Below are 24,066 nucleotides of genomic sequence, written 5' to 3'. Positions count from 1 at the left end.
TGACACTTAGGAGTAGGGTTGCAAAATTCCGGGGAATATTCAAAGCTGGAAACTTTCCATGGGAATTAACGGGAAATGTTGTGGGTAATTTATACTAACTGTATTTATCTTGTCATATACAGACATCAATATTAACATTTTGTTTTGTCATAGGCTGATTTGAGCCCTGAGGAAACTTTGGGCACTTGACTATATGCTTCTGCATCGTTGTGTCATTCTTAACATAGGTCTTTGCACAGTATTTGCAAATGTACACAGCCTTTCCTTCTACGTTGGATGGGGTGAAATGTCTCCACACATGAGAGAGTGCACGTGGCATTGTTCTGTAGAATAAGATGAGAAAAAAGTTTGTAAAAAAACACTAATGCAATGCCAGAGATATAAATAGTTCGCCAAACAATTGGACTCGTCTGTAAACATATTTTACAATTGATGGAAAAATGAATGGAAATAGGCTAGATGAACAGATGAACAATCCTCAATCAGCATGCTAATATATTTTCCCCAGTAATATCATGGAAACTTACCTGACTAGTCCTGCACTCTACAGCAGGCCTCAATAGCCCTGCTGTAGAGTGAAGGATGCTGGGAGTTATCTGTGCATGTGATGGAAGAATGCACAGTGGAGGGTTGAAACTCAACATGCAGTGTGTGCTGCATTCCATACATCTTTAAAATAGAGTTTTGAATGATGTTTTTATTGCTCAGCGTTTCATTTGCGTAGTTTTTTTATTTTTCATTCTCACTTGTCAAACTTGTCTAACTTGTCAAAAATATGTACCCTATAACTAATAAAAGCAACTCTGTGCCGGTGCCAGGGCTCTGAGTTGTTCATACATGTGTGAAGTATTGACAAAGCTCAATTAACCAGAGTCCTCATCAAGGAATCAGCTGCCTCTGAACTTTTCTTGACGTCATATGTCAATGTTCACTGTAGAAAACATCTGCTGTGTCCTCGCTTTACCTTTTTGCGGTGCTGGCACGACCATGTTTCTTTTCTTCTGACAATAATTGCTCGTGTGTGAGAGTGCAAAAATGAGGGAGAGTGCACTATGCCACAATCAGTGTACTCCCTGCAATGAGACGATGAGATTAATACTGTAGAAAGCTTTGTGACAAAGCTGTAACTGACAAGGGTCTGAGCTGGATTCTCTCTGGCAGAAGATCATGGAGGTATTGAGCCATGTATATGGCTGCCTGATCTCTCAAGAGAAGGTGACAGACATCAAAGTGTGCGTGTGTGTGTGTGTGTGTGTGTGTGTGTGTGTGTGTGTGTGTGATGTCTGACTGAGGCTGACAGTCCAACCCACGTCCTCAGGGGGGGGTTTGTTGGTGACGACTGCTGACACGTAAACAAAGCCACACACAAACACATTGGTTTGCTCGTGTGGAAATGCGTCACATGCGTCTGCACAGACAGACGTGAAGATATCATGTCTAAGTTCAAGTCAGGGTAGAATCACCAATGTTTACATTATCAATATCTGAATCATGTATTTACAATGACAATCTTTATTGTATTGTATAAAATTCTTCGAGCTTATAAATTAGCGTATCAATGTTTTAGATGCTCATAGTGTTTGTTTTGTGCTGTCTTGTGTAGTGGCTGTATATAAAGATGGATCCAGGAAGTGAAGCCAAAGCAGAAGTGCTTGAGACCTGAGAAGTAGGTTTCTTGATTAATAAAACCAGTAAATATTTATTATGTTAACAGCAGTGCTACTTAGCTTGATCAGGTCTCATTCGTTCAAAGCTTCACTGGGTTCAGTTCTCTCAAAACTGTTGGCAGCATATTTTAGAAGCAGTCTCGATTATTAAGTTCTCTTCTTCTCGGACACTGGGAAAAATTACACACTCTAGTTGCCAGTGAACACAAGTCAGCTTCTATTGTTCTCTTTCAAATCAACAGATATTTTGCACCGGCTGAGGAGAAAACTGCTGCATACTGCATTTCCTCTCTGAACATACACATCTGTCAGCTGATTGTTTACCTTCTAACAATATGTTATTGTTTCGACGAGGATGGGATTCGAACCCACGCGTGCAGAGCACAATGGATTAGCAGTCCATCGCCTTAACCACTCGGCCACCTCGTCATATACACCATGTGTAGAGACTGAGAAAAAATCCAAATTATCAGAATTAATCTATAAGCGCAAGTACAGTGTTGTGCAATAATGGTTAGGAATGATACCATAAGCTGGTATGCCTTTAGGCGTTCAATTAATTTGGTTATCAAAATAAAATATAAAACATTCATATTTAAAATATTAATATTAAATCATAACTTTAGCTTGTTTAAGTTCTCGCGGGCACCTCCCTTCACAGAAGGGAAAAGATAGCCAATTTATTGATTAAGATCAGTCTCATTTAGATCTAGTTCAATTAGAAATCTTAATATTTACTATTAAAGATTATATAATGAACAGTTAAGGTTTATAGAGTTTAGTTTAGTTCAGTGTAACGTTGGCAAAATTCACTTATGCAACATTAATGAAAGGACAAGGTTAAAAGAAAACATTTATTATAAACATAATAAGTATAAAAACACCAATTACTAAACAAAATACTAACTAACAAAGATGTGTGTGTGAGTGAGAGGGGAGTTCTGGTAGCTAACAAAGAGAGTCACACCTTCCTGTGGTCTTGTAAGATGGTCTCTAAGATCGCAGCCCCCCCTAACCCTAACCCTAACCCTAACCCTGGTCGGGGGGGGGGGGGGGGGGTAGTTAAGTAGGTGAAGATATGCAGTGTCTGTGAAGAGCTTTACTCACATTAACTTTCATTTAGCTTGTAACTACAATAACACCACATATATCAAACTTATAAACACCACACAGAATCAAATAAACAGTCTTGCTTCTAGTCTAGTCTCATTAATTAAGCCCAGTATGTTACCAGTCCTTGAACAGGGAGAAAGTTGCAGTGCAGTTCAGTTAGCAGATCGTCCTGCCGGCTGTGTGAAGTCTTCTGGCTCGTGTGGTCTCTGCTTCCGCGGTTCTGTTGAGCTGTGCAGTTCAGTTGCTTGTTGAATTCCTTACCTGCAGGATATCGAATCGCTGCAAGGAGATTGGTAGAACTTGAAGGGCGAGGAGGTTTCCTTGAGAAGGTGGAGTGGAAGCTCGACCTTTGCCCTCCGGTTGTTGGATAGAGAAGATTTGAGCTGGAGGAATCCGGTTCCTCCACTCGCCAATGCAGGAGGAAAGGCCGGCAGCCTGCTGTCCTCAGTGGTGATCGGTGGAGGAAGAGAGTGAAGCAGCCTGGACCCCCCTCTTTTGGAGTTGCAGGAGAGGCGGCTGGCAACCTGCTGTCTTCGGTGGGGATGAGGAAAGAGAAAGAATTGGGGGAGCACTGGTCTTTTATAGAGCTGATTGCCCTCAGGTCATGAGACCAGAGTGACCAATTGGAATTGATCCTTGGAGCACTTCGCACCTATGTGTGAAGATGCTGAAACAAAGGGGACATGTAGCCTTCTGGGAGTTTGAGTTATTTGACCTTCTCAGGACAAAGAGAACACGTTGCACTCTGGGAGATTGAGTTTGCTGTAGCACATGCGGCTTTCTCGAGACAAAGAACATGTGCTTTCAGGTTTTGACTTCCCATACAGGCCTGAAAGAGAGGCCTGCTTTTTGCACAAAAGCCATGTCCTAAAAACAGTAACACATACATATGGCAAAAGCACGCAGTCGGTGGAAGAATACATGAAATACAAGAAAGAGATGGATTTAAGTAAATGAACAGGCCATTGATTTGTTATTTGGCCTCTTCAGTTGGTTCAGTTCTCTCAAAACTTTTTTTGTATTTCTTGATGCTTAGATCCAATCCTGTTATCCAATCTGAAGAAGAGGCCACAGCAGGACGATGCAAGTATATTGCATAGTCAGTGTCAGCTGGAGGAGTTAAGGTGAGATTCAGTGATGGACAATCACATCAGCTTCTATTGTTCTCTATCAAATCAACAGATATTTTGCACCGGCTGAGGAGAGAACTGCTGCTTGAGAAACACTGCATGTCCTCTCTGAACATACACATGTGTCAGTTGTTTGTTTACCTTCTAGCAATATGATACTATCCGACGAGGATGGGATTCGAACCCACGCGTGCAGAGCACAATGGATTAGCAGTCCATCGCCTTAACCACTCGGCCACCTCGTCATGTACACCATGTGTAGAGACTGAGAAAAATTCCAAATTATCAGAATTATTATATAAGTGCAAGTACAGTAACACATACATATGGCAAAAGCAAGCAGTCGGTGGAAGAATACATGAAATACAAGAAAGAGATGGATTTAAGTAAATCAACAGGCCATTGGTTTGTTATTTGGCCTCTTCAGTTGGTTCAGTTCTTTAAAAAAACTGTTGGCAGTATATTTCACAAGCAGTCTCGATTATTAAGTTCTCTTTTTCTCTGACACTGGGAAAAATTACAATCTCTAATTGCCAGTGAACATGAGTGTGAATATCTTCTTCTTTTTTTTGTCTTTCTTGATGCTTAGATCCAATCCTGTTATCCAATCTGAAGAAGAGGCCACAGCATGAAGCAAGTATATTGCATAGTCAGTGGCAGCTGCTGGAGTTGAGGTGAGTTTAAAAGATGGAAGATAACATCAGCTTCTACTGTTCTCTATCAAATCAACAGATATTTTGCACCGGCTGAGGAGAGAACTGCTGCTAGAGAAACACTGCATTTCCTCTCTGAACATACACATTTGTCAGCTGATTGTTTCCCTTCTTACAATATGTTACTGTTTCGACGAGGATGGGACTCGAACCCACGCGTGCAGAGCACAATGGAGTAGCAGTCCATCGCCTTAACCACTCGGCCACCTCGTCATATACACCATTTGTAGAGAGCGTCAAAAAATCCAAATTATAAGAATTAGTCTATAAGCGCAAGTACAGTAACACATACATATGGCAAAAGCAAGCATTCGGTGGACGCAGTAAGACAGTCATTTTGCATTTCTGAAAAGATCCTCAGGGTTATGGAACTAAAAAATCAAGTTGTAGACCCAAAAAAATCTCACCGCCGCTGAGCCGGAGGATCCGAATGGCTGTCCGTCAAGACACGGGACGATCCTCGTCCCAAATTAAGGCCATTACTGGTGCTGACTGCAGCCCAATAACCATCAGACGGCGTCTGCGAAGGAAGGGCTTCAAAAACAAGAAACGTCTTCAAAGGCCACGTCTCCTTCAACGCCACAAAATTGCCCGTTTAGACTTTGCAAGGGAGCACCACACATGGGACATTCAAAGGTGGAAGAAAGTTTTATTCTCTGACGAGAAAAAATGTAACCTTGATGGTCCTGATGGCTTCCAACGTTACTGGCATGAGAAGGAGATGCCACCTGAGATGTTTTCTACGCGGCACAGTTGTGGGGGCGCCATCATGATCTGGGGTGCCTTTTCCTTCAACGGAACAATGGAGCTCCAGGTTGTGCAGGGGCGTCAAACAGCAGCTGGCTATGTGGAGATGTTGCAGCGGGCATCCCTCATGACTGAGGGCCCTCGTCTGTGTGGTAACGACTGGGTTTTTCTGCAGGACAACGCTCCAATTCACAATGCCCGTCTGACCAAGACTTTTTTCCAGGAGAATAACATCACTCTTTTGGACCATCCTGCGTGTTCCCCTGATCTTAATCCAATTGAGAGCATTTGGGGATGGATGGCAAGGGAAGTTTACAAAAATGGACTTCAGGTCCAGACAGTGGATGCCCTTCGTGAAGCCATCTTCACCACTTGGCGCAACATTCGCACTAGCCTTTTGGAAACACTTGCATCAAGCATGCCAAAACGAATTTTTTAAGTGATCAACAATAATGGTGGAGCTACTCATTACTGAGTCAGTTTTTGACACTTTAATTTCTGTTTTAGGAGGTTTTTTTGTTTTTTTTGAGCTGTTGTCTTAAACTTTTGATCAGCTGATGAACAGCCTACTTCAGTTAAATTGTTGTTTTCAATAAATTGCCTGCTCACAACCTTTGAGCTCTTGTTCCCATTTCTTCTTTTTGCATTTTGAAACTCTACTTAGAACCTTCCTAAGATTCAACAGTGCAAAATGAAAATTCATACAATTTTTTAACTGGTCTTAAGATTTTGATCAGGAGTGTATTTTGCACCGGCTGTGGAGAAAACTGCTGCTAGAGAAACACTGCATTTCCTCTCTGAACATAAACATCGGTCAGCTGATTGTTTCCCTTCTAACAATATGTCATTGTTTCGACGAGGATGGGATTCGAACCCACGCGTGCAGAGCACAATGGATTAGCAGTCCATCGCCTTAACCACTCGGCCACCTCGTCATATGTAATGTGTGTAGAGACTGATTTAAAATCCAAAATTATCAGAATTATTCTATAAGCGCAAGTACAGTAACACATACATATGGCAAAAGCAAGCAGTCGGTGGAAGAATACATGAAATACAAGAAAGAGATGGATTTAAGTAAATCAACAGGCCATTGATTTGTTATTTGGCCTCTTCAGTTGGTTCAGTTCTCTCAAAACTTTTCAGTAGCAGTCTAGATTATTAAGTTCTCTTTTTCTCTGACACTGGGAAAATTACAATCTCTAGTTGCCAGTGAACATGAGTGTGATTATTCATATTTATTTTTTTCTTGATACTTGGACCCAATCCTGTTATCCAATCTGAAGAAGAGGCCACAGCAGGACGAAGCAAGTACACTGCTCAAAAAAATTAAAGGAACACTTTTTTATCAGGGTATGGCATGAATTTAATTGCACTTTTTTGATAATTATCTGGTTAAGTAGCAGAAGGGGTTGTTAATCAGTTACAGCTGCATTGGTGTTGATGGAATTAACAACAGGTGCACTAGAGGGGCAACAATGAGACGACCCCCAAAATCGGAGTGGTTTTGCATGTGGAGGCCATTTCAAGTTTCTCCCTCTTGATCACTTCGACTGGTTTTCCATTAGTGTTGGCTTTAGCTAGAGTCATTATCTCTACTGGGAGCATGAGGCGATTTCTTAACCCTACAGAAGTTGCACAGATTGTCCAACTCCTCCAGGATGGCACATCCATGCGTGCCGTTGCAAGGAGATTTGATGTGTCTCCCAGCATAATCTCCAGAACATGGAGGAGATTCCAGGAGACAGGCAGTTACTCTAGGAGAGCTGGACAGGGCCGTAGAAGGTCCTCAACCCATCAGCAAGACCGATATCTGCTGCTTTGTGCAAGGAGGAACAGGTTGAACACTGCCCGAGCCCTACAGAATGACCTCCAGCAGGCCACTGGTGTGAATGTCTCTGCCAAAACAGTCAGAAACAGACTTCATGAGGGTGGCCTCAGGGCGCGACGTCCTGTAGTGTGCCCTGTGCTCACTGCCCAGCACCGTGGAGCTCGATTGGCATTTGCTATAGAACACCAGAATTGGCATGTCCGCCACTGGCGCCCTGTGCTTTTCACAGATGAGAGCAGGTTCACCCTGAGCACCTGTGATAGACGTGAAAGGGTCTGGAGAAGCCAAGGAGAACGCTATGCTGCCTGCAACATCATTCAGCATGACCGGTTTGGTGGTGGGTCAGTGATGGTCTGGGGAGGCATATCCATGGAGGGACGCACAGACCTCTACAGGCTAGAGAACGGCAGTCTTACTGCCATTAGGTATCGGGATGAAATCCTTGAACCCGTGGTCAGACCCTACGCTGGTGCACCAGGTCCTGGGTTCCTCCTGATGCACGATAATGCCCGGCCTCATGTGGCAAGGGTATGCAGGCAGTACCTGGAGGATGAAGAAATTGATGCAATTGAATGGCCCTCACGATCACCTGACCTAAACCCGATAGAACACCTCTGGGACATTATGTTTCGGTCCATGAGACGCCGCCAGGTTGCTCCTCAGACTTTACAGGAGCTCACTGATGCCCGTAGACAGATCTGGGAGGACATCCCACAAGACACCATCCGTTGTCTCATTAGGAGCATGCCTCGACGTTGTCAAGCATGCATACAAGCACGTGGGGGCCACACAAGATATTGAGAAGCATTTTTGAGTTGCAGAAATTGAATTTTGGCAAAATGGACAAGCCTGCCACATCACTTTTTCACTATGATTTCCGGGGTGTCTATAAAGTTGAGCCCTCTGTAGGCTGAAAACTTTTACTTCCATCAAAGATGTGGCATCCTTTTGTTCCTAAGACATTAAACTGTCCATATCAGTATAAATATCCAACATAATTTTTTTTCTCAATGAGATTTGATGTGTTTTCAAAGTGTTCCTTTAATTTTTTTGAGCAGTGTATATTGCATAGTCAGTGTCAGCTGGAGGAGTTAAGGTGAGATTCAGTGATGGACAATCACATCAGCTTCTATTGTTCTCTATCAAATCAACAGATATTTTGCACCGGCTGTGGAGAAAACTGCTGCTTGAGAAACACTGCATTTCCTCTCTGAACATACACATCTGTCAGCTGATTGTTTCCCTTCTAACAATATGTTACTGTCCGACGAGGATGGGATTCGAACCCACGCGTGCAGAGCACAATGGATTAGCAGTCCATCGCCTTAACCACTCGGCCACCTCGTCATATGCACCATGTGAAGAGACTGAGAAAAATTCCAAATTATCAGAATTATTATATAAGCGCAAGTACAGTAACACATACATATGGCAAAAGCAAGCAGTCGGTGGAAGAATACATGAAATACAAGAAAGAGATGGATTTAAGTAAATCAACAGGCCATTGGTTTGTTATTTGGCCTCTTCAGTTGGTTCAGTTCTCTCAAAACTGTTGGCAGTATATTTCAGAAGCAGTCTCGATTATTAAGTTCTCTTTTTCTCTGACACTGGGAAAAATGACAAACTCTAGTTGCCAGTGAACATGAGTGTGATTATTCTTAATTTTTAGTTCTTCTTGATGCTTAGACCCAATCCTGGTATCCAATCTGAAGAAGAGGCCACAGCAGGACGATGCAATTGTATTGCATAGAAGGGTCAGCTGGTGGAGTTAAGGTGAGTTTCAGTGATGGATGATGACATCAGCTTCTATTGTTCTCTATCAAATCAACAGAGATTTTGCTCCGGCTGTTGAGAAACTGCTGCTAGAGAAACACTTAATTTCCTCTCTGAACATAAACCTAACAATTTGTTACTCTCCGACGAGGATGGGATTCGAACCCACGCGTGCAGAGCACAATGGATTAGCAGTCCATCGCCTTAACCACTCGGCCACCTCGTCATATACACCATGTGTAGCGACTGACAAAAAATCCAAATTATCAGAATTATAATATAAGCGCAAGTACAGTAACACATACATATGGCAAAAGCAAGCAGTTGGTGGAAGAATACATGAAATACAAGAAAGAGATGGATTTAAGTAAATCAACAGGCCATCGATTTGTTATTTGGCCTCTTCACTGGGTTCAGTTCTTTAAATAAACTGTTGGCAGTATATTTGACAAGCAGTCTCGATTATTAAGTTCTCTTTTTCTCTGACACTGGGAAAAATTACAAACTCTAGTTGCCAGTGAACATGAGTGTGATTATTCTTAATTTTTAGTTTTTCTTGATGCTTAGACCCAATCCTGTTATCCAATCTGAAGAAGAGGCCACAGCAGGACGAAGCCAGTATATTGCATAGTCGGTGGCAGCTGGAGGAGTTAAGTTGAGATTCACTGATGGACAATCACATCAGCTTCTATTGTTCTCTATCAAATCAACCGATATTTTGCCCCGGCTGTGGAGAAAGCTGCTGCTAGAGAAACACTGCATTTTCTCTCTGAACATAAACATTTGTCAGCTGATTGTTTACCTTCTAACAATATATTATTGTTTCGACGAGGATGGGATTCGAACCCACGCGTGCAGAGCACAATGGATTAGCAGTCCATCGCCTTAACCACTCGGCCACCTCGTCATATACACCATGTGTAGAGACTGACAAAAAAAAAAAATTATCAGAATTATTCTGTATTTTTCCGAAGTACATAAAGTACAGTAACACATACATATGGCAAACGCAAGCAGTCTGTGGAATAATATTTGAAATGTAAGAAAGAGATGGATTTAAGTAAATGAACAGGCCATTGATTTGTTATTTTTACTCTTACGATTATAGTACCAAGAATTTTTTTGTGTATAAAAACTGTAATTGCAGAGATTGTCTGATAAAGGACGAGTAGCAGAGACAGACTATGGATGCTTGAGAGATTTCTTTGTTGTGTGCGTGCGTGCGTGCGTGTGCGTGTGTGTGTCTGTGTGAGAGTCATTGGTTGCTTGGCAGCAGTGGTGCTAGGTTCATTACCCTCCTAACGACAGGCTGATGGAGGTGCCTTAAGAGGCTCTCCTTTCTCTCGCTCTCCGTCTGTTTCTCTTTCCCTGCTTTCATCTTCAAGACACATCTCCTGCTGATTGCCATCTCTCAGTGACTTCGCAATACCAATATTGAGAGATAAAGGGGAGCGTGACACTGCTGGCTACCTATTCTTCATTCAGTCTCAGCTTATTTTTCATTTCTATTCCGCCTGCCTAATCCACCGCCCGCTAAAGATTGGAAAATCGTGTTTCCTCTTCGATGCCACATGTCGTAAATCAAACCTGAAACGAGTCCAGTCCTAAAACACTGCGTACGAAACACATTAAAATAAATCCATGCAAACAACCATGCACATGCAGATCCACATTCAGTACATGCACTTTAATACAGACAATGTATAACATGTGCATGCTTCCACATACACCCAGTGTGACAATATTCATGTCAGAATCCAATTCAAACCAAGAGCTCAGTCTGTTTTTGTGTCTTCTGTCATTTATTGTAAAAAGGAAGAGGTGCAGAAACAAAAAGGCCTGGCAAGGCACCATGCTCTGCTACCCACAGATAACATTCACTTATTAATTTGTTCCCATCACAAGACAGCCAGATTGTACATTTAAAGCCCATGTCAGCTGATGTCATATGCTTCTATTCATTTCCCAGGGAAATGAGGGGGCTGAAATGCCCACCGCTTGGAGAATTAAGCAGAGAATTTAACCATGATGGTCGCATAGAAAAGCAAAACGAGGAGGAAAATACACATTTTCTTAAGTGTGCACTCAGATCTTTTTATTTCTAATTAGCCATCTGGTATGTGTTTCTCACACTGGAGTCCAAAATGGTTTCTAATAGGGATAAAGCCAGTGATTAAGCAAAGGCCGTTGTCATTGCTACTTCATGCCTGTAGCTCTTTTTCATTTTTTTATTTAACTTGCAATGAAAAGCATTTAAGTATCTTTAAAACGGTTCTATGAACAGTATATATGATTTTTCAGTATCAACAAAACAATAATTATAGCAGAAATAAAGTTTAGTTTCTAGTTTTTCTAGGTCAAGCACAGAGTGTGGGAGACTTGGCAGATGTGCCACCACATGGCGCGTGTGCTAAATATGAACAGAACAGACTTGTCCTGGGTCCAACTTCTCCAATAGGACACCAGCTTAAAAAAAAACGGGCACATTTGGCCGAGCATCAAATGAAAAGTGTAGCGTCACCTGACTTTAAGTGTCTGGGCTCACCTTCACTCGGCTGTCATGGCACCTGCCACTACAATGTTTGGTTCGCCGATCAACAAAACCTGAATCATCGGAGCTGCAGTCGGGTGGCAACCGGGGAACCACAACACGGTGTAGGGGCATAATAAACAGAGCTCTTGAATATGTTGGCAAAATAAGTCACGGCAAACTAAACCGAGCCAGACGAGCTTGTGTCCAAAGTTGAAACCACCGAACCGCGTCAGACCCGGAGCACGACAGTATTGCCAGTGACGCCAGAGGCCCTCATATTTCCGAAGCTGCTTGTAATGATGTTTCATCGGAGGCTTCCTCTCTCTGCTCCATTAGTTTCAACCCGTTCTGCTCTCACATGAGCACACAAACACAATGCATTGTCTTTCTGGCTGTGTGATATCCCGTCCTCCCCTTCCCTCACTCTCGCTATCTTTCTCTGCCTCCTCTCATTCCATTAGTAAGGGATTTTCAAGGCCCTGGCAGCCGAAGCCCATTTTCTCAATTTTGCCCCGGTGGCCTCATCATCAGGATTCAGCTGCACAGCCTCAAGCTGATGTTTTTTTAATTCAGTCCCAGCTATCGTGTTTAAGCACCCCTTCCTTTCTCTTCCAACTCTTTTCAGAAGTGGGGGGTGGACCTGAGAAAGACCATGTATATATATGTTTTTGTGGTTGCTCCTATGTTTTTTGTGTGTGTGTGCATGCATGTGGGAATCCGCTTTAACCTCTAGGCTCACATGTGCCAGCCCTCGATAACAGCATTGTCACAACCAAGCCCTTCTGGAAAGAATGAATTAAAACAAAACCTGCATGTACGAAACTTAGGTGAACAAACAAATCTTGCACATTTTTTTTCCTCAAATGCATTCGCTGCCGCAAAAGTAAGATGTTTTATAAGAAGTGTTTGAAGGTAGTGAGTAGAGCAGCAGTAGCAGCAGTGAGACACAGTGTGCAATGGGGGCAAAGCAGAATATTTACAATGGTCCTCCTGTGCTGGAGATGTGGTGCTGACTATTTATAGATAACGAAACAAAAAGAAGGGTCTGGTCTTCGCCTCATGCCTGCTGAAGAGATGTCTGGGGCGAGCTAGGCGCTGGGAAGGAGAGGTGTGAGAGAGGCAACAGGCAGCAGGGTGTATAAACATGGAAAGGTTTGTGTGAATGCGTGTGTGCAGGCGAATTGGATCATGCTCCAGTGCCTATGGAACTCAGTCATGTGTGCAATGTGTTTTTATGAATTAATAAAGGCCACTTTTGAAGCGAGGCAGCAAGAGTGTGATGGAGGGAGAGAGAGAGAGAGGACGCTGGAGAGGCAAGAGGAATAAAAAGACGGAATAACAACAGAGATGAAGGTAGGATCAGAGAGGAAAAAGAGAACAAGAGATTTGTTTGTTTTTTTCTGCAAATAAATCGGCAAAGAAAGCCCCTCGGCCTGGCAGTCAGTCAGCCAAACAGAGATCGAGCCTCCACACAGCATCCGGCGCTACGCTATGCTGTGTGCCACACAAACATGCACACATACAGGACATGCACATATACACACACACACACACACACACCCTGTCAGTCCAGATGACTATCATTACCCAGGTAAATACATCAGGCCTCGGGAGCCAGGCGCACTCTCATCGCTTCTCTCTCCGGTGATGTGATTTTTCTCCCTAACCTTTTTCACGCTCCACCTCCTGCCCATTACTTTGCTCCCCCTACCCCACATGCAGACACACACTTTGCACGAACGCATGACAGCGAGAGAGAGAAGGAGGGAGAGAGAGAGAGAGGGAGGGAGGGCGAGATGGAGGTTGGCCATGCCGCAGAGATTCACCTGCCTCATCAAATGGGCAATTATAGCAGCACAATCATATTTGAATTGTGCTGTAGCAAAAAGCACTTAGAGAGGTCAATGCATTTGGATGAGTCTCTATCTCATTTCCTTGTACACACACACACACACACACACGCACACACACACACACACACACACACACGCGCACACACACTTGCTCTGTCCTTCTTCTGCTGCCCTCTATCGTCCTGTCACTTTCAGCTCTATGTATTACGTTTTATCTCTCTGTCTCCTGCTCCCTATCTCCCCCCACCCACCCCCCCCACCCCCCCACCCACTCCCCCACTGTTTGACAATCTCTCTCTAGCTCGCTCCCCTGTCTCCCAGGGGTCTGCTTCACAGACGAGTCCCCTAGTTACAACATCACTCATTGATTTAAGAACTGCCACAGGCATTGATCTGAAACAGCCTTGTTCCTAGGTGCAGAAAACGTAATTTCTGCTCGCTAGACTCCTAATGACACGATGAGATGTGTCCCGCTGTCTCTGCACACACACAGATACACTCCATGCATCACTTGGGTGCCGTGCTTTTTAATTGTTTGCTGACAAACTGGGTGTATTAACCATTAGCGGTGGGATTTTCTCCTTTCTGTGTGAATCTGGGCATCAGTGTGACTTGTTTCAAATCTAAATAGGCCATTAAGTAATCAAAAAGCGTATATTGTGTAAATCAGCGCCCAGCAGCAACAATACTGTGTAATTGGCATGATGGAAAGTACTTCACAGCACCGTGGTCTATGTTGGGCAGTAGAATAGCGAGTGGGTGTTTTGTATTTTTATTTGGCCAGAAATCGAGTGTGAAATAATATATGGCTCATTATCAGCAATGTTCCCACTGTCAGACTCAAGCATTTACTTTGTGGCTGTAGCGACTTTTCAAACTCACCCTGTAATCATTGTTACTTAGAAAAACAAAACAGCCAATCTGTCTCTTTTGTTGCCATGAACATGATCCTTTAAAAGCATCAATGTGCTGGAGGCCGTGCAGCACCAACGAGAAGTTTCAGAAATCTGCTTTAAAATTTACACTGCGTAGTCAAGTGAGAAAATACAATACAGTACTCGTATCGCTTTCATTATATCACTGATATAATGAATATATCCCCAGGTCTCTGAGGTTATCCTCCTTTCTCGTCTTTCTCGTATTCTTCTCATATTCAGGTTCTTAATTCTGTGTTTACGTGCTCCTAATGTTCAGAAAACACATCCGTTGCTGCTGCTCCTCTTTTCAGCTTCTGTCTGAAACATCTCATCTGTCTCTTTAAGGCCCGCCTCTAAATACAGGCCAGTCTGCTCTGATTGGCCAGCTGACCCACTGTGTTGTGATTGGTCAACTGCTTCCTGCTTAGGTAGGAGTTGTCATAGATATAAATAAAGGCTAGATGTCTCGTCTGCGTTTCTGGCCAACAGGGTCGAACGTCCGCACATGGCGGCCATCTTGCTAGGGGGCAGCTCGCTCACCCATAACATTGTGTTGGTAGTGGTAAATAACCATAACTTGCTCAATTTTCAACCGAATTTTAAACGGTTTGGTTTGTTATAAACGTCAGAGACATGGAGATATGACACTGCATACTTATGAATAATTATGCTATTTTCTAAACATTTTTATAATTTATGCAGTGTCATAACTACATCTCTGACGTTTATAACAAACAAGAGCGTTTAAAAATCGGTTGAAAATTGTGCAAGTTATGGTTATTTTAAAAGTAAGTACCACTACAACACAATGTTATGGGTGAGCGAGCTGCCTCTAGCAAGATGGCCACCATGTGCGGACGTCCGGATCCGTCGAACGAGACATCTAGTCTTTATATATATCTATGGGAGTTGTTACCTGACTTAAAAGGGCGTTAAACTTTGCCAAACTTTTACATACAGGAAAGAAAAACTAACACAACACACTAGAGGAAAGAAAAACGGAAAAAATATAATATGCCCTCAAGCTCTTTAATAGTCTCCTGTCCCACATGGGTCTTGTACCACTATTGTTCATTTTTAATCTAATAGCTTTTTACCCGAGGTTTCACTCAGTCTAATTCTGTTGATGTCATTGTTTAATGTCCTTTGCTTTTATCTTATCTTCTGTGTCTTGTCCTGCATTATTCTCTCGTCCTGTTTTTCATTCTATCATCATTCTACTTTCTTTGCATCTATACTTCTGTTGTTGTTTTCCTTTGCCATGATTGTAAAACACTATGTCTCAACTCCTATTGTTTTGAACTGACTGGCTTGACTTTCACTCTGATCTCCCACTGTTGAAGATCAATTCTAAGTCGGTTGTTCATCTCCAGATAATAATTTCCCCCTCAGATCAGATGAAAAAGATACACATTCATACTGACCTGAAACTATACAGTTCTATGGGAGAGGCAGACATGCGCGGCAGGTGGAAATAGCTTAAACATAATGAAAATACTGCCCTATAGTCTGCTTAGCTTTTTCATTTCTCCTACAGCTCCTCGGGGGAACATTGTTATTAATGGCCATTTAGAAACTAAGTAGAAAACTGTTTCTTACAATGAAAGGGCCTCATAAAAAAAGGCAATTAAACACTCGCCCTCTCCAGATCCACGTGTGCAACTGCTCTATATTGCGGCATCAATTGTACGGACACTCATTAATTACAGGTAAATGTTTCCCATATTACACACCATTTAAGTCCAAGTTAAAAAAAAAGGAACAAGAGGCTGTAGAGCTGTAATTTAATTTATTTTTGATTTATATTTTTATTGTTTTCTCTTTTAGACTGAAAACCAGATAGATGTAGATATAATAAGCCTATACGTTTTCCTGTCTGTCGTGCATGTCTGAAAACCGATATGAATCTAAATGTTCTCCTCAATTAGAATCTATGCTTGCAGAGATGTACACTGGGAAACTATGTTTAAGCTTCAACAAAGTGTCTGTGTTGACCTTGTTTAGTGTTTGACTTTAAGAGGAGCCAAACACTGGAGGAGAGTGTAGTGGTGGTGATGCCTACTTTTGGAAAGTTGTCCTTTAGTGGGAGTAAATATGTCTCCTCTCTGCCCACACACACTCTAACCTATGACCTAATGCTGGTTTCCCTTGAAACCACAGAAGAGAGGAGCACACACACACACACACACACACACACACACACACACACACACACGCACACACTCAAATATAGACACATACACACACTCTGCCACAAGATTGTAATGTTCAGGGTTGCATAATGGAGGCTGTCAGGTTGGGCTTTACAGAGACCCCACTAGAGGCATGTAGGCCTGACATGAATGAGGGCTATGGAGAAGAAGACTCAGGGCTGCGGTGGATGTATGTGTGTGTGGGGGGGGGGTTCAATATTGAATTATGCATGACACGCAGCCTCGTCTAGGCCGCCTGCGATGGATTCATTATAGGGGCTCGCCAGGTAATAAAAGGACTGTCAAGGAAAACACTAGCAAAACAGTGGAAATAGAAGCGTGTGTGTGTGTGTGTGTGTGTGTGTGTGTGTGTGTGTGTGTGTGTGTGTGTGTGTGTGTGTGTGTGTCCACGGTCCACCTGCTCCTGCCCTAGCACAGTAGTGGAGAGGTGACCCTGCCATGGTAATAATGTGGTGGGGATTACAATTTGATGGAACCAAGCCACAAGGGTTCTTTCCTGCCCACTCTAATGACAGCTTGTTGCTGCCGGGACAGCTATACAAGGCCCACTTGACACACTCTCACACACTCACACACACAGACACACACACACACACACGCCACTTCTCTCGCTGTTCTCCAGGCACTGCTGGCTGAAGTGATACAAGAGTGTGAAGAGCTGGTTATGAGAAGAGATTTGAGAGAGGACGAGAGACAGATGAGTCAAGCGTATTAGATTAGAGCTCCACTGTGTGAGCCTTTCACTTGCATTAGTGACTGATATTGGATGTTTTTTTTCTAAAAGGAGCAAGTGTGCCAACAAAACGTTTTACCCCCTCAATATCTCTATGCATTTCCTTTTTTTTTTTTAACAATATTTTTTATTGAAGTTTCAAGTGCATATCAAACTTTATGCAGAATTTACAAACATTTTCATTTACATCCCCTCGAACAGCCACTCATTCACACAGACATAGAAAAATTAAATAAATAAAATGGACAATGACAACAGACATCAAACTAATGGAGTAAAAAATAAAATAAATAAATAAATAAAAATAAAAATAAGAAAAAAAAATGGCGGGTACATTTCACAACCTGTTGTTCAGTCAGTGTTATCCGTTTCATTGGTCAAAAATGACATAATGATTCCCAAATACAAGCAAACTCCTCTTGTTTACCTTTAACAATATATGTCAATCTCTCCAGTCCAAGACAAGTCATCAACTCCTTTTTCCATATTGCCAGTGATGGTGGTTCTACATTTTTCCAATATAGTGCAATCACTCTCCTTGCATGGAGAAGTCCAAAGTCAACCATCTTCGATTGCTTCGTTGTTCTATCTCTATGCATTTCTGAATTTTTGTCCATGTAAGGGAAAGGAGTAAGTGTTTTGAAAGCCTCTTACATAAAAAGAAACATCTGGATGACTGAGAGCATTGGTGAGAGAAGTTTAAACGTGTCAGCCCGTGCTGCTAAGTGTCGGGGGAGCGCTGCAGATATCAGGCGTACCTGCTGCTCGCCTTGTCTGCTTGTCTGACTGCATTGATTCACCGCTTCACTGAGCATGGATGTCTCTCGAATGTTTGTCTTTATAAGAGCTGATAAAAGACAGATCACGCCGCTGTGTTAAAAACGTCTTCCTCTTTTCTTTTTTTTTTGGAGAGCAATTACAGAGGTATTTATCTCCGACACACACAGCCCCAAACTCTCTGTCGTGTGACTGCTAACTACCTGCTGTTGAAGCAAACACATCTAATTGATTAGACAAATGTGATAATGTCATCGAGGATAATTGTTTGTCAACGCATCAGGAGGCTGAGCATAAGCCAACCAGTCAATTAGAGAGACAGTCAGTCAGTCAGACAGACAGACAAACTGTCATTCAGCCAATTAGACAGTCAAGTGAGTCAGCCAGTGCAGAATCAGCTCAGATCTCCAAGTGCCACAGTCAGAAATGTCATCTTTCATCACATTTTCAGTCCTTCTCATGTACAAACAAACCTTTATAGATTTACATTCCCTGTGAAAGGAGATCTTGATAATCTTTGACTCCCTTAATTGGAAAAAAAGCCACAGTGTCTCCACACAAGGGCGGACAATGACTTCAATTTCCCGTCCAAAGAAAAGACCGGATTTAGAAAAAGAGAGCGGCGGAGATGTAGAGATGGATGATTGAGTTGAGCCAGTTCACTAAAGCTCTGTTTCTTTTTCTGCAGTGGCTTATTGTTGTACTGGAGGATTAGGCCCTGGACAGAAAGCCTATTGCTTTGCCTACCTGCAATTTGTGTGTTGAGCCCACATATGAAAATTCCTCCCACTATCCAAAAATGAAGCAAACATATCCTGAATATGTAAACTTCCATTTTGCATATTTTGGAGCCTGAGTCCACACAGTAGCCATCGGGGAAAGGAGCCGTGGAAGCGAGGTCTCAAGAAAACAGAAACCATCTGTGAGAAAAATGTATTTGATGTGTACTTTGACTTTTTAGTTTGGTCCATGTCCCATCTCCTAACATGGAGGAGGGAGGATTTATAACCTATATTGCAGCCCACCACCAGGGGGTAATTTAATGTATTGGCTTCACTTTTGGGGAGTATCCATCTCATCCATATTTATATTCAGTCTATGGTGTGAGCCAATCTACTGTATAATCGCCTCTATGAGTTGTTGAAGCTTCACTAATTATCTTAGGTTTTATTTTCCCGTCATCGTGAATAATTAATTGTCAGTTAGGTCATGTTTACAAGTGTAAATAAAAATGTTTCATTACAAAACACAATGTGAGTGTTTACTTGAGGTCATGATCTACTTGCTTTAACTCCAAAACAAAGCTTTGAGTTATTCAATCAACATAAAAACATATTTTCGAAAGTGTTTGTAGGTATTTATGTCTAAATGCATTAGTTTTTTCACATCATACGCATGTAAAAGGGTATATCACAATGGAGTATATTTTGAATTGAGACTGACAATTCATGACTGTTGTGTTGGACAACATTCCCATGTAGAAAGCCATTGTGCAATTTGTGTGATTCAGCAACGATTATCTGTAATTTTCTAAAACCGTCAATTGTGTGAAGATATCCAGTATTCAAGTTATATTTAAGTTTAAGTCTGAAGACAAAGAAAACAACTGCAATTCAGTTGCTATTCAAAGTCAAAGTGAAGTCGTGATGGAACAAAAAAAGGAATTCCTCGGTTGGCACAATAATGAAGATTCATTCATGTAGAAACGGTTTGTGGGCTGCATGGTGGGTAGCACTTGTTTTCACAGCAAGAAGGTTCCTGCTTCATATCCCGGTTCTGCCTTGGTCTTTCTGTGTGTATTTGCATGTTCCCCTGTCTTCCACCCACATGTGGATTCTCTGAAATGGATTGAATAGTTGTTTATTTCAGTATGTTGCCGTCCCTCTTCAGTCCCCAATGCAACCCTCGAAAGGATAAGTGCTATGTATATACATGCATTTTGACCAAAGAATTGTTTATTTCAATCAAAACCCCCGGCCTTAAAGTTTGCTCTTTTATTCTCAAAGTGAACAAACATTCAAACTACTCAGCCTTTCAGACAAATGTGCAAACACAAATACAAAAACACTTCATTAGATTAAAAAAAGAAACACGTTTGACTGTCAGTCTTCACCTTCATGACTCATAACTTCAGCAAAGTTTTCCATTCATGATGTAAGTCATTACACAACCAAATGTTCTCCTCTTGATGGTGTCATCGATTGTTTCTTTCAAGTTATTTTCAAAGCAATTTTCACAGGCAGCAGCCCTCACTCTGAATCGAATATAATTTTGAAGTGAAGTCACTCAAGAGTTTAGAGTCGCAACTGAAATTATACTAGTACAAGGCTGAACTATAATGTTCCATTAGGCAGAACTCCTGGAGTTCTCTCCTGGTTCCCCGTTGATCCGAACCTAAAAGGTTATGTCACCATTTTAACAATCCTCGGCCCTAAAATTTGAAAAAGCCCCAATTATTTTCCAAAATCCCTCTTAAATGTTCATAATCTCTTTTGTTACACAAACTGTCTGAAGTGTCTTTCCCATTTTCGTGTGTCGACTCATTCATTGAAATAAGCTGTAATCCTTCTCTTGTGGCAGGGTTTTTGCTGAAAGCTCAGAGAAATTAGAACATAAGAGTAAGTCAGGGGCAGAGTACTTCAAAAAACACTTGTCGTTAATGGAACTAAATCACTGTTATTAATGCTGCTCTTTGCCAGGAAATGTAAGATTTCAAATTTTTTAGCAAAAGAAAAGTTTAGAGCTGCAATGCTCGATTTCCAAAAAGCAACTTGCAATCACACAGGTCTCATTATGGAAACAGGCACTGAGTTCACAAGGTTTTATGGGAAACAGGTCCCGAGAAAGACAAGATGATAGAACTTACTTTTGTTATTTCAAATCCTAGCAATTAGAACGGGACTGAATAGAGATTAACGCCATCATAAAACATTTTATTCACAGACAAATGATTAATCTCCATCAGTAAAATGTTCGGCACGGTACAGTGCTTCCTGTCAGTTACCAAAATGGGACTAAGAACAGAAGGTGTCAGATGTAAAAGCGCACATGGAAGACAACCACAGGATGAAAATGAAAAAACAAAACGAAACAAAGCAGAAGTCTGGCACAGAGGAGGGAAAGTAAAAACAAAAACTGAATGTGGAAGGACTGCCAGGCAGCAGGGGAGAGAACTGACACCCATGATTGGGTCTATACCAAAGAAGCAAATAAAAGAAGTCCCCTGAGCCCTTGTAATCAGTAGAGGAACAGACAAGGCCGAGCTGGTTTTTCCTCCTTAAGCCCTGGTTGAGTTTGGGGTCCAATGCTAGTCTTTCAGGAGACCCTGCCAAATGGCAGCACACATCAAAGCCTTTAGCTGTTAGCCTGCTTGCCTACTCACGTCGATGTCCCAGGGATTAGCATTAGCATAATTGAGGTTTATGTACAGATGCTTAGTGCAAGGGCTTGATGGATCACTATTCTGGAAAGGGAATATGTTGTGTAATGTGGATTTTGCATCCATTCTGTTTAAAACTATGAAAACCACCCCCGTAGCTTATTACACCATGTAGAGTGTGAGCAGATACACACGAGAATAATCACACTCACGCTGTCACACTGATCTCATGCACACAAAACACACACACACACACACGCACGCATACACACACTTCTATAGTTAGATTCTGAGAAAGTGAAGGAAGACAGTAATGCAGTGAGCACAGTGTGGGTTGTGAAAATAACAACATGCACTGAGAAACCACAGCAACAAATCTGCACTCGTGTTTTACCTGACACAAGGTTTCATATTGTAATGTTACACACTTTTTATAACAGCATCAAACAACCAGACACAACAAAATCTTTGTTTTTTGACATATTACAAAATATTACCTGATTTTCTTGCTAAGTATATTGATTTTATTCGGTTTTACCACAATAATCAAAATTGCACATACTAAAAAGCATACTTATTTTTCAAAAAGTTTCCTTTATCATATCTAACTTAACTATATATTACAGCTTTGTTAAACATTGGATGGACTAACATCAAATGCATTAAAAACAACAGACAGAAACGTAGTTTGGATGTTAAAGACTTCATTCAAGATTCACTTCCCTCTGATGTTAATATTAGTGAAATAACAAAAAAAACATAATTTTTTTAATGTATTTCTGTCGTCAGACCTTCAGAAGGAAACAGGATTTGTTAATATTGTCAAAGTCGGAGTTTATGATCCCACCCACTCGTCTACACCCCCAGTTGGATTTAATGTATTCTCAGGGGGTGAGTTTAACATCACCTCCTCTGGTCAGTTATTTTAATCCTGTCCTTAGAGTGCATGGGGGGGGATTTTTCATCTCCAACCGCAGTGATAATTACATCCACAATTACCTACTGTTATTTTCAGTGCACCTGCTGGTCCTGCTGTAAATCCAATCCAGTCCAGAGAGGTGCCCTTGACTTTTACAGTGCATCTTACTTTTTTAGTTCTTCATGTTTCCTTATTTTTATATTTTTTTATTTTTTTAATTATTTTTATCATGTAATGAAACCTGACTTTAGTGTGGAAATGGAGGAAGACCTTCTCCATGTCGGCTGCAGACCACAGCCTGATGGGTAAAATTCTGCCCAGAACAATGATGAGTGAAAACACAGAGAAGCCCAATGAACAGACTCTCTCATGTTTACACACTTTTACAAATTAGCATCTGCAGCATCTGGCGTGTGCGATGCATCAACAGTCAAACAGACGAGGGGAAGAAGAATTATGCCGGCTTTGCTTGTTTACACTGAACTTTGCTTGTTTACACTTCCGTCCTTCCATGCTGGCTCTCCTTTTCTCACAAACATGGATTTGGCTCTGTGACTGCCTCTACATGAAGGCAGAAACAAAACAAAACCCCCCATGTTCATAGAGTTTATACAGAACAGGGAGGCAGGATAAAGGGGAAACCTTCCCGCCTTGACCAGTCTGTGTGAAACAGGCTTTTGGTTTCTGTCCCATGAGACGTGAGGAAGAGGAGCTGTTCTCAATGGAGGCAGAACCCCGAGGTCATCTCTTTATTTTGCTTATACTTGTTGAAGTCCAATCAGAGGACAAAGGAAATTTAAGTGGGTCAGGTTTCCTGTTCACAACTGGATTTATGTTTTACTACCGTTCATTATGTAATAACACCTCTAAAGAAGAGACATCAGCTTTACACAGAACGTCCTCTTATAACAGCACTACAGCTCTATATTTGAAGACTGCAGAAAGTTATGAGCTTCCTCTTAACTTTAAATAGAAAAGCATTGATAAAGGTTGATTTACATGTCGGTGCACAGTTGTTATGTGTGTGTGTGTGTGTGTGAGGCAATAAAAAGTTTAATTTCTTCCCAGGAAATTGCCAAGATTCTAATGATCCTGAGGTGTGATAATCTAACAAATAATGGATTGTTATGGGCAGACTGTCTGTCGCACATCTCAGTTAATCTGTGAATCATGTACCGAGGAAGCCAGCGAGTGGGAGAGAGCGACGGAGACAAACACCAGCGAGAGAGGGTGAAACTGGAGATCAATGTGCTTTGCCTGAACAGCATGTTTGAGCGTGGGAAGTTCAGAAAAACTTCTCCTGAGCCTCCCTGCTTACAGCCATTTTGTGTGTTTGTGTGTGTGTGTGTGTGAGAGAGAGAGAGAGAGAGGGAGTTCTTGAATATACTGCCAAGGCATTTGTCAGTCTTATCGCCTCTCTCGGCTCTCTGTGGTGGTGCTGGTGCTGGTGAAGAGTAATTGAGTGCTTAGAGTTATAGATGAACTAATTAGTGGGCGCATTGAAAGCTCAGCTCATTAGTGGGAGGGAGATAGCCCAGTGCCACCATGGCTCTGAGGGCTCGCTTTCATATCCAGCCTGAGCATTTGGGAGAGAACTGCTCTGCACAGCTTCATTAAAGCAGTGGCAGGGAGTAGAGGACAAAGAAGAGGGATGTGTATTTAAAGTACAGAAGAAGATTGCGTTAAGACAGTCTGCACACTTATATACCAACATATAACATATTCCAAGTCATGCACAAAACTTTAATATTCTTCAGCAAATTCCGAA

General features: G+C 42.0%; 7 non-coding genes across 7 annotated transcripts; all 7 read right to left on the bottom strand.

Annotated features, from left to right (window-relative positions):
* Positions 1-2,014: 2,014 nt before the first annotated feature.
* Positions 2,015-2,096, bottom strand: trnas-gcu (transfer RNA serine (anticodon GCU)). Its single transcript has one exon. It is a non-coding gene; the product is annotated as a tRNA-Ser (tRNA).
* A 1,977-nt stretch (positions 2,097-4,073) lies between these two features.
* On the bottom strand, positions 4,074-4,155 carry trnas-gcu (transfer RNA serine (anticodon GCU)). The gene has a single exon. It is a non-coding gene; the product is annotated as a tRNA-Ser (tRNA).
* Positions 4,156-4,754: 599 nt separating this feature from the next.
* On the bottom strand, positions 4,755-4,836 carry trnas-gcu (transfer RNA serine (anticodon GCU)). The gene has a single exon. It is a non-coding gene; the product is annotated as a tRNA-Ser (tRNA).
* A 1,387-nt stretch (positions 4,837-6,223) lies between these two features.
* trnas-gcu (transfer RNA serine (anticodon GCU)) lies at positions 6,224-6,305 on the bottom strand. Its single transcript has one exon. It is a non-coding gene; the product is annotated as a tRNA-Ser (tRNA).
* Positions 6,306-8,466: 2,161 nt separating this feature from the next.
* Positions 8,467-8,548, bottom strand: trnas-gcu (transfer RNA serine (anticodon GCU)). The gene has a single exon. It is a non-coding gene; the product is annotated as a tRNA-Ser (tRNA).
* Positions 8,549-9,118: 570 nt separating this feature from the next.
* Positions 9,119-9,200, bottom strand: trnas-gcu (transfer RNA serine (anticodon GCU)). The gene has a single exon. It is a non-coding gene; the product is annotated as a tRNA-Ser (tRNA).
* Positions 9,201-9,799: 599 nt separating this feature from the next.
* Positions 9,800-9,881, bottom strand: trnas-gcu (transfer RNA serine (anticodon GCU)). The gene has a single exon. It is a non-coding gene; the product is annotated as a tRNA-Ser (tRNA).
* Between the last annotated feature and the right edge of the window lie 14,185 nt (positions 9,882-24,066).

The sequence above is a fragment of the Limanda limanda genome, chromosome 3 (genome assembly GCF_963576545.1).
Source record: "Limanda limanda chromosome 3, fLimLim1.1, whole genome shotgun sequence".
NCBI lineage: Eukaryota > Metazoa > Chordata > Actinopteri > Pleuronectiformes > Pleuronectidae > Limanda > Limanda limanda.
Note: the sequence above shows the minus strand (reverse complement) of the source record. Positions and strands in the feature narration are given on the sequence as shown.